The 10,000-nt window shown below is 36.7% G+C and overlaps 1 protein-coding gene across 7 annotated transcripts in view; it reads right to left on the bottom strand.

The window, feature by feature from the left end:
* Positions 1–10,000, bottom strand: part of LOC135210252 (balbiani ring protein 3-like) — a 524,789-nt gene that overhangs the window by 197,872 nt on the left and 316,917 nt on the right. For all 7 annotated transcript variants that reach the window (XM_064243101.1, XM_064243100.1, XM_064243103.1 and 4 more), the window contains one exon: positions 6,813–7,377. The gene's annotated coding sequence lies outside the window, so the exon portion shown is untranslated. The remainder of the gene's footprint in view (positions 1–6,812; positions 7,378–10,000) is intronic.

Here is a 10,000-nt window from a genome sequence, read left to right as displayed (position 1 = left end):
CCAGAGTAATTGAAAATATATAAAAGACTACTGACAATGGTTTTGATAATGAATTTCTAACCACACCCACAGAGAAAGTAGGACGAACTTTTTTCAAAGTTATAATTGTTTCATTGACCTTTATTGATTAGAAACACGAGAACTTTAACCTTTGAAGGGAAAGCTGAAGTACCACTCAATTAACATTGAAGCCTTTTTCTGCTGGATTTTTTTTTTTTTTTTTTTTTAGTTTTTTGTAAAAGAAACTTATTATAGACATGGATATCTGCCTGACCGTCCGTACTTTACTATCCCCCCTCGGGTCTGAAAAAACTACTGAGGCTAGAGGGCTGCAAATTGGTACGTGCCACCCCCCCCCCCCCCGGTCATCATATATGCCAAAATTGCAGCCCTCTAGCCCCAGTAGTTCGTATTTGATTCTAAGGTTCAAGTTAGCCATGATCTTGCGTCTGGCATCCCTATGGGTGCCAACAACACAGGCCACAACGGGCCGTGGTTGAAAAGATTCCCGGTAGGCAACACTGTTGAAAATTGATAATAATTGCTTTTCAACAAAGAAGGACCTCCAAATAGGCATCACTGATGATATATGAATAGTTGAAAATTGATAATCATTACTTTTCAACAAAGAAGGACCGCCAGATAGACATCACTGATGATATATGAATAAAGTACCAGGTGCTGAGGGATAAAAACATTTCGTGCGATTCAAACGACTCTCTTGTTAACAGAGATAAACAAAAAACAAAAAACAAAAAAGGCCGCTTAGAAAAGCTTTTCCATTATACCCCAACAACGGGACAAAAGCAGAGAAGGTCAATCGTACTGGAAAACTCTTTTATTCAACACCGTCCGCTCGGTTTGACAACAAGAGAGAGACACAGACACAGAGACAGAGAAAGAGAGACACACACACACAGAGCCTCTGAGTCACCCTCTGACGAGAACAAGTCGCACAATCATTTTTTGATCTGTGTAGTCGATGAGAACAAAGAAGGGAAAACAGAGGATTCGGTTCCACACAGAATTGGGGCAAAGATGCAGTTTCAGATTGGTGACGACATCACATGAAGAATGGTCGGGCGAAGTCTATTGATGAGAGTAAGGAATAGACTTGACCTGGGTGTTGGCATAATGGGGGAAGACTAAACGTGTTTATGTATGTATGTATGTATGTAACATATATATATATACATACATATTGGTGAGCAGGGATTCAGAGGTCTAAAATATGGCTGCATTGTGTCCTTAGTGTTTTATGGGCCTTTTTGGAATTATGCATATGCACGTATGAACACACACACACTCACTTGAAAATGTAGAATATGCCACGAAAGTATACTTGTTCCAAGTCCCTATTTCACTTACCTTTCTACCGTGGATTTAAGATATATATATATATATATATATATATATATATATATATATATAGTATATATATATAGTATATATATATATATATGTGTGTGTGTGTGTGTGTGTGTGTGTGTGTGTGTGTGTGTGTGTGTGTGTGTAATGGAGAGAGAGAGAGAGAGAGAGAGAGAATGATCTGAGCATTGTTCAACTAATGCTCAAATAGATCAACAAAGAGCCACAGAGATGAAAGGTCAAATCATTGTGTGTGTGTGCGTGTGTGTGCGTGAAGAGAACGCTCCTTGTATACAAGCACTTCCAAGTATAAATATCAGTTTCATTGTCATCTCCCGGACAACTGTTGTTTTAACCATCAAAGAGGGTCTCGGATCTCTTACGAGAATAAAAATAAAAATATAAACTGAGCATTGACACGCTCTTCAAAGAATCATAATTAAAACGATGTATTACAAAGCTTCGCGGAATTTGTCTTTCTCTGCTACTCCTAATTCTGACAACTTTAACGGATGAGGGTATGTCGATGCCCAAGGCTACATAAGGATGCCATTTTCGCTTACTCGGGGCGTAAGCCTACGAACTACTTTGCTGTTGTTGTGGGGGGGGAGGGGGTAGTAAAGCCTTAAAAATGGTCTGAAAAAGGTGTTTCACGTTGAGTTAAAGATACAGGAATTTTAGGATAGGATGTTTATGCTTTAATTATTAGAATGAAAATGTAAAAAATGAATAATACGCATGCTAAACAGTACAGAACGAATATTTCTAATAAAATATACAGTATTAATTCTAATTTTCGTTGGTGAAACAACGTTCTATTTGACCGTAAATTTTAGCGCGTTTTAATTTACGTTCAAAGTTAGGAATATGATGCTTACAACTTATGCATGAGAGGAAAATTTTGCACGCGTCCCGTGTAAGCTGGAGGTCGGATCACGCCTTGTTTAGCAATAAAAAGAAACAAAGCAGCATTGTTGGACGACTGCAGTCTGTCCATCCACTTAGATCCGTTAATTGCATTACGATTTTTTTTTTGCCGTGCTGAATCAACGCGAAAATAAAAAAAACCCAAATACGAACAAATGCTACAAACAGGCCGTCTGTCAAACGTCATTCATATCGTTGGGCCATCAACCTCAATATATATATATACGAATGCATATGTGTTTATTTATCAGCTCTCGGTGAAATACTGCCAGAGTGACAAAGCAAATCATGAAGGGAACGTTAAAAAAATAAAACACACACACACACAATCAATGTCCACACACAGATTTATATATATGTATATACTCCATCTATTAATCAATCTATCTATTACATATATGTAACGCGAGGGGGAATTTTTTAGTTGATAATAATTTCCCGTAGCCCAGGGATCGAACCACAGTTCATGGGGGTTACGAAAATTATTAAATCAACTAAAAATTCCCCTCGGTACATATAATGAAATAATCAATTCCGAAGGTAAATAGAGCGGAATAGATATTAAAGTACATTTTGTAGCTCGAATGATATATATATATATATATATATATATATATATATATATATATCTTATATATATATATATATATATATATATATATATATACAGACAGAAAGAGAGAGAGCACATGAACTTAAATATCATTAAAGACAAATGAATTTTAGATAATATTAAAGAAAGCTTTAACCAGGAGATTGAATCAATGAGTGGCCCAAAATAATACTTAACATAAGAAGAAGAAAATAAAAAAAATAAAAAATAAACGTAGAAATGAAATTTGTTAACAGAAGCAAATTTATAATTACAGATAGACATTCATTTATCTATTCATATTCAAATACATCATATCATCCTTTTGTATTATGTAAATGACGCACCATACTTACATAACAAACAGCATCTAAATTACACAAGAGACAAAGGAAATTCATCTTTTTCATTCGTCTTTATCTTTTGAGAAGATCCAATGTCCTAGATATTCTCAAATGATCTAGAATGAAAAAATGAATTCCCCAAGTTGACTCGTCTCCAAAAACTAACTCCTAGTTTAGCCTGTTGATCAGAGACAATCGAACAATATATTTCTCTGAACAATCCACTCGTCACTTATTTATCTTTTGACAGAGCATCCCCAGCCATACATATAATCCTTCCGATTTGTCACTTTGTCAAAGGCGACAAAAAGGGTGATCCCTTTCCCCTTAGGTATAATGGCTAGGTCATCACGTCTGCAAAAACTAATTACAGGTTGCCAGATGGATAATAACGCAACACAAGACGGGACACCTACAATTTCCTCAAAACATGAATAATAAGCGACTGTAATTTTTCCTTGATTCTAACCGAATAACTGTGAGAGAGAGAGAGAGAGAGAGAGTGTGTGTGTGTGTGTGTTGTGTGTGTGTGTGTGTGTGCGTGCGCGCGTGCGTGTGTGTGTGCGTGTGTGAGAGAGAGAGAGAGAGAGAAAGAGAGAGTTACAAGGATTAGGATGTCTCAAAGATTTATCAGAGAGAGAGAGAGAGAGAGAGAGAGAGAGAGAGAGATTCACCTCACTCACTTGCAATTCCCTTGGGCGGGCGTCAAGAGAGAGAGAGAGAGAGAGAGAGAGAGAGAGAGAGAGAGAGAGAGTTACAAGGATTAGGATGTCTTAAAGACTTATCAGAGAGAGAGAGAGATTCACCTCACTTGCAATTCCCTTGGGAGAGCGTCCAGTGAGAGAGAGAGAGAGAGAGAGAGAGATTACTCACGCATCGAGATCAGTTCCCAGTGAGAGAGAGAGAGAGAGAGAGAGAGAGAGAGAGAGAGAGAGAGAGAGAGAGAGAGAATCTTCAAAATAAAGGCTGGCACAAAGAACCCACTCCCGATGCAATAAGCTCAAGGTAAAAACTGCCATTACAGCTAATTATGCTAATATATGTACAGTGCTCTCGGGTCCTCGCAGGAGAGCATTGGAAAAACACGCGAGAATCAGACGAAAAAATAAGATAAAATAAAATAAAACAAAAAATAAGCAATGCCTTCCGTCTGGTGATAGAATTACAAATGACAAGAGAGGCAGCAGTTCTCGTAAATATCAGAAGTTTGCGTGTTTCTAAAAACTATAATATTTAGAGTCATATTGTTACTCCTACAGACTGAATTTGAATTGGCTCCCAATAATTTAGATCAGAGAGAGAGAGAGAGAGAGAGGAGAGAGAGAGAGAGAGAGAGAGAGAGAGAGAGAGAGACATTAACTTTCACATTTTTTAAAAAGACAGCAGTATTTAAAACTATTATGACGAGTGTATGTTTAAAACCAATATCAGTCCTTGTATCTTGAAATGCCTTGAACAGACCTAAACAATTTCGAGTTTGAGAACTAATCTAGGTCTATGACACGTACATTTCCGGTGTCTGGTGATATTCACGGAAAAATAACAACTGTCTCTAGAACATAACGTTCAAAACGATACAAACTTACTTGTGAAATGGAATGCATTATATTGACTCTCAAGAATTACTTCAAAGCAGGAAATCAGACGAAACAAAAACGCCGAGAAAATACAAACTCACAAAAATAAATAAATACAAAAATATTTGTATATTCACGCAAAAATACAAATTCATTTCTCACTACACTGAGATAGTTAAGCCCCAGTCCAGAATTCCAGATGAAAAAGTATTTCACGCAATTTGAAACATGGAAATGAAGGTATCAGAATACAACCATCGCACAGTGAATATATTTTGAAAAAAGTAAAAAATTTAACCGAATTACAAATTCAAAAAACAGAACCTTCAAATGGCAAAATGAAAAGCTTATTTCCTCGGTAAGTGAAAACAGGGATAATCAATTAACAGAGAAAAACATCGAGTAAAAGCGAATAATAAAAATACTCAGGAATTTCCTGAGAAAGAACATTATATGGAGAAATACGTAATAATCATTAGTGAAGGTGAGTCTTTCAAATATTTAGGAATAATGATATCCAACATGCATTTCGAGAATCATTAAAAAAAAATTCTTCTAAAATAACCCGTAGCTTTTGCTGGATCGGAGAGCAATTATTTTATCACTTTTACCCTCGTAAAGGAAACGTTGCAGATTCATCGTGGCGCTATGGAGCTTTCGTTCGACAATCAGACACCTATATTGTCGGTATGGTGTTCTTACGTTGCATGGAACCAGCGGTTATTCAGCAACAGGACCAACGGCTTGACGTGACTTCCGAACCACGTCGAGGGTGAACGTCTATCACCAAGAGCAAAGACCTATATTGTATAAAAAATTATTTTGTTCTATTCTTGATAATATCGAAGTTACCAAGTCCGGAGGCGAGCGACGTAATATGCAATAGCAACATAATTGCATATTATAATTATGCACGGAGATCATTATGGTAAATAGCGCGAATTGCAAACCACATGACATGCAACGCCAGCTGCTAATAACGATTATGTTCACGAAGATTATCGTCAAAAACCGAGAACAGCAAGACGCTAATTATTGTTATTATTATATCATTAACTTTCCAGACTGAGGTGTCATTAAAAGACAAATAAAAGCAAATGGAATCGTCCCAGCTGTCAGATAAACCTCGCGTCCGGTAACACTCGTTCGATATTTGCGCCAGATAGCTAGAGCGAACAATTTCCATTCAAGTTTTTCTTCTTTTTTTTTTTAAACTGAAGTTTAATATAGGAAACCAATAATTAGCCTCGTTAATGCCTAAGGTCATTCAAGCTGGCGGAGAGCGAGAGTCAGAGGCTGACCTGAATTGAAAAGGAAAATGATATATATTGGGTCTGAATTTTCACATTAAAATATAAAAAAATACATACATATATATATGCACATGTATATATGAACATACACATATATACACACAAAAGCCACATTTATTAAGCAACAAATAATCTTTATATATAGAATTCACCATAACTTTGGGAATAACTTATGCCCAAAAGGAAATATATAATTAAATAATAAGTGCTTTTAAGCTGGCCTAACATTTGTGAATGTAAAATGGTCACGGGCGTATAGACTATTGTTAAAAAAATTCACATAAAAACCAATACGATATATATAATAATATATATATAGTATATATATATATATACACTATATATATGTATATAATACATATACATATATATATATATATATATAGTATGTATGTATATATGTATATCTATTATAAATGTCTTTTTACTGTAATACAGCAGTATAATATGAAGATAAAAGGCCCATAATACACTATTTTAATGATGCAACCATATATTTCCCAACACTTCCTTCTATGCTCGAAATATTATTGGTTGCATCGTTAAAATAGTGGTTTTATGGGCCTTTTATCTTATATATATATATATATATATATATATATCTATATATCACCTTATATATATATATATATATATATATTTATATATCATATATATATATATATAGTGACAAAAAGTCAATTTCACTTACCATTCCTCGCAGCTTCATCTATGTTGTTAACGAGTTCCTTCTCTTTAGCCTTCTCCTCAGCGATTCTGATGTCTCTGTGGTCCGTGTACACATCGCTCTTGACATCATCTGCAGAAGCCTCGGTCGTTGTTTGATCCTGAGGACCATCAACCGCGGTGACATCGCTGTCAACTGGGTCCTCTTTTTCACTGGGAGGAGTGTCCTCTGTGGTCAGTGGCTCCGTCTGTTTACTGGGAGCGGTCTCGTCAATCCCGGTCTCTTGTTTACCGGTAGCGTTCTCTACCGACGTTCCATCTCGAGGCGCGCTTTCAATGGCCGCGGCGATCTGTCCAGTAGAACTGTCTTCAGAAATCTCGGGTTGTTGCGAGGAAACTTCTACTACGCCGACCTCAGCGGCAGGGACGTCGAAGGTTGTGTTCAGCGGTTCGGTCGTGTCAGCCGATTCGGCAGGAGTGGGGGAGATTTCGGTGGTTGTCGTGTCAGCGGCTGACGCCAGAGAGACTGACAGCAGCCCCAACACCAGGAGAATGGCGTCCAGCTTCTTACGTGGCGTTCCCGCCATCTTCTGTACAGAAGAAAAAAAGATGGAAATCTTGTTAGAAAGGAACACTTTTGTGTGATTATTAAATAAAATTAATAAATAACAAACACACCACACACACACACACACACACATATATATATATATATATATCACTATTCTATATACTATATATATATATATCTATATATATTATATATATACGTATATATATATATATATATATATATATATATATATATATATATATATACTATGTATAACATTCTTAAATGAAATAATAATAATAATAATAATAATAATAATAATAATAATAATAATAATAATAATAATAATAATAATCAAAAACTCTATCACGAGATTATATATATGTTCTTTAGAACAATAATAAATAATAATAATAATAATAATAATAATAATAATAATAATAATAATAATAATAATAATAATAATTATAATAATATCTTATTAGAAAAGGCACATCCCCTGTGATGCAGAAATTTCAAAAGTAAGCAAGAATTGAAATTTATTCTAAAGGCAATAATAATAATAATAATAATAATTAATAATAATAATAATAATAATAATAATAATAATAATAATAATAATGAGTCCCACCCACGTGAAATTCGTATGTTAAGATGTCTTTCTAGGCTTAATTATAATAATAATTATAAGAATTATAATAACAGCAGCAAACATAACAACGAAACTATCAACAGCTGCAACAACAACAACCACATTATAACACTTGGGCTAGGACGCAGATATTATGATAGCGATGTTTTCCACTTTGTAAACAACTGCTTAGCACATTTCCCAGCTGTAGCTTAAGACTGCTTGATTCAAGAGATATAAATCTTAAATTTCCTTCAACAAAAGAACCTCCTACTTGAAATATTCATCTAAAAGATTACAAAAAGTACAGACCAGAACACGCAATATAGCATACAAGGAGTAAATAATCGCAGTATGTAACAGATATTGATGCGTCCAAGCCTTTGTCGGCGCATGATTTGCAGCCATATCACACAACAAGATACCAATTTTCCTTGCTTAACGATACATCTGCTTTCACGGCAGAATTATTCACATGATTTATTGAAACTGGGGCTATAAAACCAAGTGCTGAGGCACTTTCAGCCACTCAGCGCTCAAGCCATCGAAAAGGAAGAAACTGAAGCGGTTCGACAGCAAGATTAAAATGACGACCACCAAAATGTACCATTGCTCAACAAAATATACTTTCACTTCAAGAATGAAATGAACCGAGTATTTATTTCAACCTCAGTGAGGATAATACTATATTCGCACAGAAGAGTCTACGATCTCTCGAAAATGTTTCTGAATTATTCACTACAGTCAAACAGGCGATATATATATACATCCAGGTCAAGACATACATATTTATACGTGCAAATAAGCTTGCGAGTGACATAACTACTCAGTCAAGCATATATTGCAGGAATTGCTATGAGAGAGAGAGAGAGAGAGAGAGAGAGAGAGAGAGAGAGAGAGAGAGAAGGAAGCATGCAGTAGGGACACAAGTGAATCGTCAAAGAGAGAGAGGGAAAGAGAGAGAGAGGAGGCAGTAAAAGGAAGGGGGCATGCAGCAAGGACAAAAGAGAATCCAATCCTGAGAGAGAGAGAGAGAGAGAGAGAGAGAGGAGAGAGAGAGAGAAGAGAGACGCGAGGCAGTAAAAGTGAGCAAGGTTTCCCATTATATTTAAGGTCGACTCCCCTTCAAAGCCATTAACTTCCTAAATCCTGCAGTTAATAAACAGAAGAATATCATCCACTTTCCCTTTCCCCTTCCGGAGGGCATCCTGCGCGCTCCCTTAACGAGTCTACCTATTGCCTCTTCATTACGGAACACGATCCATGAGAGAGACCATTCATGGACGTTGTGATGAGGGAGGAGGAGATTCTTCTTCTTTTTCTTCTTCTTCTTCCTCTTCTTTTTCTGCCTTTGTTTCGGCCCCAGTTGTCGTTAATGTGTTTTCTATTGTCGGGGTTGTTTTTTAAAACTCGGAAGCTTGCTCGTAGATCAAAGAGAGAGAGAGAGACAGAGGCTGTAGGCAAGGAGAGAGAGAGATAAATATAGAGAGGCTGTAGGCAAGGAGAGAAAAAGATAGAGAGAGGCTGTAGGCAAGGAGAGAGAGACAGAGATAAATATAGGCTGTAGGCAAGGAGAGATTGAGGTAGAGAGAGGCTGTAGGCAAGGAGAGAGAGAGAGAGATAAATATAGGCTGTAGGCAAGGAGAGATTGAGATAGAGAGAGGCTGTAGGCAAGGAGAGAGAGAGATGAATGTAGAGAGGCTGTAGGCAAGGAGAGAGAGAGAGATAGAGAGAGGCTGTAGGCAAGGAGAGAGAGAGATAAATATAGAGAGGCTGTAGGCAAGGGAGAGAGAGAGAGAGAGAGAGAGAGAGAGAGAGAGAGAGCTATAGGCAAGGAGAGAGGGAGAGAGAGAATGAGGCTGTAGGCAGAGAGAGAGAGAGAGAGAGAGAGAGAGAGAGAGAGAGAGAGCTGTAGGCAAGGAGAGAGAGAGAGAGAGAGAATGAGGCTGAAGGCAAGGAAAGAGAGAGAGACTGAGAGAGAGAGGCTGTAGACGAGAGAGAGAGAGAGGAGAGAGAGAGAGAGAGAGAG

Source organism: Macrobrachium nipponense, chromosome 39 (genome assembly GCF_015104395.2).
Source record: "Macrobrachium nipponense isolate FS-2020 chromosome 39, ASM1510439v2, whole genome shotgun sequence".
NCBI lineage: Eukaryota > Metazoa > Arthropoda > Malacostraca > Decapoda > Palaemonidae > Macrobrachium > Macrobrachium nipponense.
Note: the sequence above shows the minus strand (reverse complement) of the source record. Positions and strands in the feature narration are given on the sequence as shown.